Raw genomic sequence first — 7,354 nt, 5'->3', positions numbered from 1 at the left:
TAAGGAATATAGGTTTAGAGTCACCATTTACTGGTATACGTTTCGTTATTGTGAATGATGAATACCCTTTGTATTATAAAGGTAACTTGTGTCACTATAATATTGAGATTTATATCCCTGAAGTTCTTTTTTAATCATCTTATAATAGTCAGTAACAAACCAATTCCCGTAAGATGTTGGCAATACTTTGCCAATAGAAGGTACGACATGCTTTACGGTTTTTGTCTAAATTTGTATATGAGATACAATTGTGTGAATTGCTAATCACTGCCAACAAAGCGGGGGTCTAAATGTTTTATTTATTTGTAGTTTGTCTACTGTTCTCTATCTATTCGCCCGATATAGATAAAAAAAATCTGAATGATATTATAAGTAACAATAAATATTAAGATTGTGTAAGCATATAATAAACATCGCCATGGTCATCTGAAAAGAAATGGTGGTGAATTTATATACTATGGAATGTGGTAGGATGACATAGAGATACATTGTATTATTTTATACTTGTTATTCTCTTGGTGGAAGGTGTTAATGTAAATCTTGTATTGAGATGTTTCCATCAATTATTATACGTTCATTTTATACACACATCCAGTTCATGACCTTTACTACAGAGTCATACATACTAAACACTTAGCCTTCAGCAATATGGACATAGTAGTCTGAAGAAGACACTTATTAAATTTGAATAACGCCTTCGGCTTTTTAAGTTCTATGAACACATCCAGTAATTAGAAATTGGTCGATGCACATATTTAAGACCAGGAATTCCGAAGTTGTATTAACGATTGGATTTAAAGGTTATTCATTATAGAAGATATGTTGTCTAATAATAGCCGACTGGCAAACTATATGGACTGACGTTCTGAATATCTTGAAAGCACGAAGTGCATGAATACATGTACCCCTAGGAGATGAATGTAATTTGTCTAAAAATATTACTATTGCCACGCGTATTATGCAGCGTACAAAAGGTGGGAGGGGTCGAGGCACACCGTCCCTATATTCTAGTTTCGGAACTGTTCAACTAATCATCCAAACTGAAAATTATATCAAATAACATTCTCAATGCCTACGGTACCCTCGATTGTCAGTCCTGTCATCAGCAATCTCCGAGGGTGACGCCAGTGATTAACGGTAAATGTTAGCTTGGTCAGCCATTTAATGATTTAATTATTAAATTGACGACTGTTTAAATTCAAACTGTATCCAAGCCATCCGAGGGTCTACAGAGTTGATTTTGGGTTTGTTATGTAAATAAAGGTCTAATTAATCATTTCGGTAACATTTAAAGTTATAGAAAGACTTGCAATAGGCATATTTAGTTTTTAACTACTGTATCTTAACAACAAAAGTTTTATAAAGGTCTAGATTTTTGTTAAAATAGGGCGAATAATTTTGAGTAAATTCTTAACTTAAAGGAGCTAAATCGCTAATATTTTGGAACTAGAAATTGGCACAAATTAGTCGCAACACATATAGTAATGTAATATGAATTTATATAAACTGTTTTACATTCAATCGTGTCCGTTTTACTGTAAATTGTCATCAGTTATGTTCGGCGAAATAAGCCAGAAGTCTCAACCGCAAGTCAGTTTCTAGCGTCTGGTTATTCCAGCCAACACCGATATTATTTATTGTGCATGCTCTTCAAAAAAAAAATGATATCACCGTTTGACATGACTTGTGGAATATGTCTAGCCTCATTCTTTGAGCACCTTGTTACAAATGGCGCTGAAACGCATTATGGTACACGATTCGTGTACCAATATTGCAATGTTAAAATATGGTAAAATGTTTAATTTTGTCTTAAATATTGGATATCGGAAGCCCATCTTTTCCAGGTAAGATCACAATACCAATGCTGATTTAAATTGCAAAAAAATCGTGTTTTCAATGTCGAAGATTTTGGATGATATTGAGTTACGGACTTAGCTACTTTAAGTCTGAGAGCGTTTTGTGAAAGCGGGGCCTGGACATTTTAGTTTTGTTTACAGTTGGTCCCCAAATCAAATATTTTAAATGTTTTTGAAAGATAATCAACAGGCTATACCCCCCCCCCTCACCTGCACTCCCCGACACCAATAGGAAGCCCTAAAGTCCGTAATTGATGTATCGTGATGTATTCATTGAGCCCCAAATGACCAAACCTTAGGATAAACGCAAGCACAACGAAGAAATATCAGTTGACATGGGTTACACGATCACTTTCCAGGTTATATATTTTCAACACAAGTTACTGTCTCTATTTAAAAACACAAACTTGTGTTAAATGTTGAAACAACACAAAGCTTGCGTTAAATGTTGAAACGACACAAAGCTTGCGTTAAATATGGTCAAATAACACAAGATTGTGTTGACACTTGAGTGAACATCCACACATAAATTGTGCTGAAATTTCTAAAACTTGTGTTGACATTTCTGAAACTTGTGTGGTTTAATACAAAATTGTGTATAACCAAAAACGAAAGCTTATGCTATATTTTACCAATTTATATCCAGTATATCAACCTTTCCTGAGCATTCCCTTCAAGTTGTTCTGATTAAACTGTAATGTTTGATAAATGACATAACAATACATTTGTTTGTTAAATTATTATTTATTCAATAAAGCTACGTTCCCAGAAAAGTATTTATCGGGTGGTTATTTCCAATAAAAGTATGGCAATTTTGGTATATATGGAAAGTAGAAATATCCACTCTTACTAGAAAAATACTGGATTCCCTGAAAAACACCCATGTAGCGCATACAGGACAAAAATGTAATCGACAGCCTGCAGTTTAGGAGTGTCTGCACGTGTGACGTTGAAGGTTGCACGCGGAGATTGAGCGCTTGATGTACATTTTGATAAACTTTAGGAAGAACTAGACGTACAACATTTTCTGAGATAAAAATCACGGAAAAAGACGCGGGCAGTGGATAAATAGTCAGCGATTAAAGACAGCATCGTCTTGTGTATGCAATGAATTCGCCCCCAACTTCGCTTGCGTTGCTAGGTACTGAGAGGTAAATCACGTGACACAAACATGACCTCTTTTGATCGATTTTTTTTATAGCCAGGGTATTCCCCGACAATTGCAATGTTTTGAGAAGGATTTGAAGCAAAATTATGTTAAATTAATTAGTTTTATGATAAATTAGTTAGTTTTATGATAAATTAATTAGTTTTATGATAAATTAATTAGTTTGAATATGCTTTTAGTCCAAATATAGCATCAAATCACCCAGTTTGTACCCGGGAATGTATCTTTAAATGATATGAAAAATCAAATTAATACAGCCAAATCAATGCTAAATAGATATTTCAAAGGCTAATATACAAAGTAAATTCCAATACTAATAAAATTGTGTTATCAATGAAAAGATAACATTTGGAATATTAATAAACAAAGTTAATTCCAGTCCTAATAAAATTGTTTATAATAACTAAACATGCTACAGATAATTATCATTAGGTTATACTGAACAGGCAAAACGTTTTCCTGGACATACTGGGAGACAGTGTCGATTAACAAAAATACTAAAGGTAAATATCCAATGTTAATTAACAAGTAAATGCGGGTGGACCGCATCACACACAATTAAAACCCAAGTGACAGAATCAATAAAATTATCCTTATGTCGAAATCCTAAAAATGTAGCATATACCAGAATATATAGGCCTACGCGTATTTGCTGAATAGGTTTCTGTGTATACTTGGCCAGGTGTTGGTAGTGATGGGATGTTAAGATATCATTATATTTACAACACGGTGATCTTATATAATACGTATAGTCGTTCGGATGGGATGGAAAACCAATGTCCTGTTTTCATATTGGCGCGCAAATGAAAGAACCCTTGGTAGTTGGAATTCGACATAAGAGTACGTCGTAGCGCCGCTGTTCGGGCAAAATTTCCGTCATAGCACACTTTATGACGTATGTCCGTTTTCATTAGCCCAGTCGGGTCAGAACAGCAGGGCGCTAAAACCTATATCATTTCATATATAATATGATTAAATACTTGGTATTATTCTATCTTGCCTATGGAATGAGATGTTCTAGGAGGTCATCATAAAAGTCTTAACTATATCGAAACGCCAGTTTCTAACATAATGTTCCATGTAAAATAATTACTTGCAAAATATAACAAAACATTTCAAAATTTCTGGAAAAGTCCAGACTCTCTATACATATTGACCTACAACTAAGAACCTATTTCAGATTTATTCCCAGAATAGACAAACCCGTCTAATATCTGGATAATGTGAAAGGTCTTTCATGGAGCCCTTTCATCAATAAGGTTAAGTAGCCACCGACAGTATAAAGAGGTCGATATATAGGGCTCTGGGCTAGAAATTAAAGGGGAATTCCACTTTTTGTCACCCGACGCCCACAATATTTTAGCAGCGATGAACGGGGGATGACTTAGCGGATTTAAATAAGCCAAGAGTAAAGCTGACATACCCCATAAACAAGTAGATGACATGTTTTCAAATTATAAAGCGCATCCGAACACGCGTGTGAAAGATGGTGTTATATGTGTTTTTAAATAGTAAAATTAATAAATTACGCCATTGCCGTTTTGTAAAGCATCGACCAATCAAACTTCTTTCTATATAACGTAAGGAGAAAAATGTAATGATCGAGCTTAGTCAAGGTTTTTTTCTTATGTAGGAAAAGTCTACACTAATTTTCATCACTCTCCTCAATTAGAATCAAAGGTATCGTGTCTCAAAACATCAAACATCCAGTCAAGGCATCAGCTTGAATATTGAACCTGCAGAAGCAATGTGTTCCAAAGACATGAACAATCAAACCGCTGGTTGCTTCGTGGCCTAAGTAAACAATACTTATCGAACTTAGTCAAGGCATTAATGTAGTGAAACAATACTCAGGAATTCCATCGTTCCCGCCCAAGTAGAATCAAAGTTAAAGCCAAAACCAATCAAATTGTGCATCCGTGCTTAGCCTTAGTGAAAAATGTCCAGCATCATACTCAGTCAAGGCATTCACCAAATAAAAACCCATACCGAGTTTGAGCATGATACATTAATTAGAAGAAGGGTTATTGTGTTCCAAGACATGGTGAGTGGATAACGTACACCCCCCTCCCCCCATACACACACACACACAACTCTCTCTTTTGTTCTCGCTCAATGACTTAATACATCCTGACATCCATCTAGAACTATATTCTGGAAATTGACCTTTTGGGAGATAATCGATATATTTCGACATACATCGGTGTTTCACGTGAATAAAAGATGGCGAGAGTAGTGGTCATAATTTGCACGCAAATAACTAGTTTTAGCTACAACGCCTCCAAGGGATATGACAACTTGCAATCTTAGGGAATGGGTGTGACCCAGTGTTGACGAATAGGTCATGTTTTGATATGTTTCGAATGACACGTCCTGTTAAAATTAATTACAATGACGAAGAGCTTCTCAGCACATTTCCTTAAACTGTAATGAAGGACTAAACTTAAACATCTTTCAGAGTGACATATGCGGCCTATCGCAATTTCCTTGCCTCGTTATTTTTCTTTCTCTGTCAGGAAAAGTCATCAAATTCTCGAGCTGAGACAGAAAGCGTTTCCCGCGAGGCCCAATCTCATTCAAACCAATTCTAAGCTGCAGTCGAACGGAAAATCAACTCATTATTAGGAAATATTGATAAACTATCGTTAGTCGATAAAATATCGCCCACAAAAATACTTCTACTAAAGAAATGCAATATAGGAAAAGAAGCCAAATTACATCATAAGCACTCCTGGGTATTCTAACTTTTTAATGTGGTTTATCCGAATAACGAAACATTAACGCTATCCATCAATTTCAAGACCCTTTCTTTTGAGTAATGTGATATTTCTAAATTTAACTCACACTAAACTCAGTTGCTGAAACACTTTTTTTAAACAATAGAGTGAAATGGTTCCTTTTGTATAGCTATGACGTCAAAATTAAAGATCAAAGAATACGATTTAACAAAGCCACTTCGACCTTGAAGACAATATTTTTATAAGAATAAGTTTAGTGTCTGAAACAATTTAATTCGGACCGCTCAAACATCATATCCCACGAATTCAAAGACTTTTACTGAGCTTTATTTTTATTTCCTTCTGGTATTTAAATGAGGGATCGTGTTTACGATTTACGAAATCCGACAAAAATTAGGTATCCACAAGTATAAAAATAAATATAGTGTGCAATTGGTGGGATTTTGTACAGTAAGGGCTAATCCTTACATCAGGTAGACAACCTTTGCCATTTCATTCTATGACGTCACTTGAAAAAAAACCCACTAGTTACTAAATGCCTGTAAAAGATTACTATATAAATAGAAATATCTTATCATGTAATCCTGAGTTATATATTTTTAAAAAAAATGAGATATTAAAATTAGACCTTGAGAAAGAGAGACATATTTGTCATTCAAATTTTGATGCCCAAGAAACTCTTAGCCCTTAATGAACAAATTAATGCCGATATCCAAGAATAAGGGAAAACAAAGAAAGGGTTCAGTGCACATTTGGATTTTGAATTTACTTTGGATGAATGATAACACTTGGTTTTTTTTTATCGCTGTACGGGTAAATCTATCCACATTGACTCCGATGTTATTTTCATGCCGTTTCTTGGACTATTTTAGATGACTTTGGGTGAGCAATAACCGTGCTCCTTAGCACTGAACTTGTTAAATCCATGCCATTTATTTTAATCTATATAGCCACAAACAGCTGATAATAATAATGGTGGGGTTGACCAGCTCGATTTTCTGTTTCTGTAGGTGATTTCCCTAATTCCTCTTTTTACCCTCAGGTCCTCATCCATCAAAATCTTGCATATTCACCAAAACGAAATGACGATGCATACACCCTTCTTTGATTGCTATAACTATACAAACTAAATTCATGGAATCAAGGAAAACAATTAGCTGTCTTTATCAGGATGGACTTTTCTACCATTTTGTATGCCCATTGACAGACGTCCACATTAACATGACAGTACCCGTCTTCATAAGCCCAGTCGGAGCAGAACAGCAGGACGTTAAACTCCATTTCATTTCATTTCAATATATTTACCGTCAATCTGACCGCGTGTGCGTCTTCGCATGGTTGTCAAACCATTGGAGTTTACCATCCATTTTAATGAAGCTTGACATGTGACATGGAATCGCAGAATTTGGACGCAACCTAGCAATTAATTGCAAAGTTATATCAATCTTGGGGAGCAAACCTAGAGACTTCTCCTGAAATTCGGTAAACATAGTCCATTGCCCACATCTTACATGGCTGACGTTATTTGTTTTACTTCTGTATTTATGAGTTTTAGGTCTGTTTATTTTAGAATCTTTGAGACAGGCAATGAC

The sequence above is a fragment of the Patella vulgata genome, chromosome 4 (assembly GCF_932274485.2).
Source record: "Patella vulgata chromosome 4, xgPatVulg1.2, whole genome shotgun sequence".
NCBI classification, from domain to species: domain Eukaryota; kingdom Metazoa; phylum Mollusca; class Gastropoda; family Patellidae; genus Patella; species Patella vulgata.
Note: the sequence above shows the minus strand (reverse complement) of the source record.